Raw genomic sequence first — 436 nt, forward strand, 5'->3', positions numbered from 1 at the left:
GCGGGAGGGGGGAAACTGAGGCAGGAGCGGGGAAACTGAGGCAGGAGTGGGGAAACTGAGGCAGGAGTGGGGAAACTGAGGCGGGAAAGGGGAAACTGAGGCAGGAGTGGGGGAACTGAGGCAGGAAAGATGGGGAGGGGGTGGGAAAGGGGAAACTGAGGCGGGAGTGGGGAAAATTGATGTTGGAAAGGGAAACTGAGGCAGGAATGGAGAAACTGAGGCAAGAAAGGTGGGGAGGAAGGAACGGGGTGGAGAAAAGGAAACTGAAGCAGGGAGTGGGGAAACTGAGGCAGGAAAGGGGAAACTGAGGCAGGGAGGGGGGAAATGAGGTGGGAAAGGGGAAACTGAGGAGGGGAAGAAGGAGACTGAGGGTGGGTGGGGAAACCTGAGGCAGAAAAGGGGAGAAAGGAGGGGGAAACTGAGGCAGGGGGAAACT

The sequence above is a fragment of the Geospiza fortis genome, unplaced genomic scaffold (assembly GCF_000277835.1).
Source record: "Geospiza fortis unplaced genomic scaffold, GeoFor_1.0 scaffold868, whole genome shotgun sequence".
NCBI classification, from domain to species: Eukaryota; Metazoa; Chordata; class Aves; order Passeriformes; family Thraupidae; genus Geospiza; species Geospiza fortis.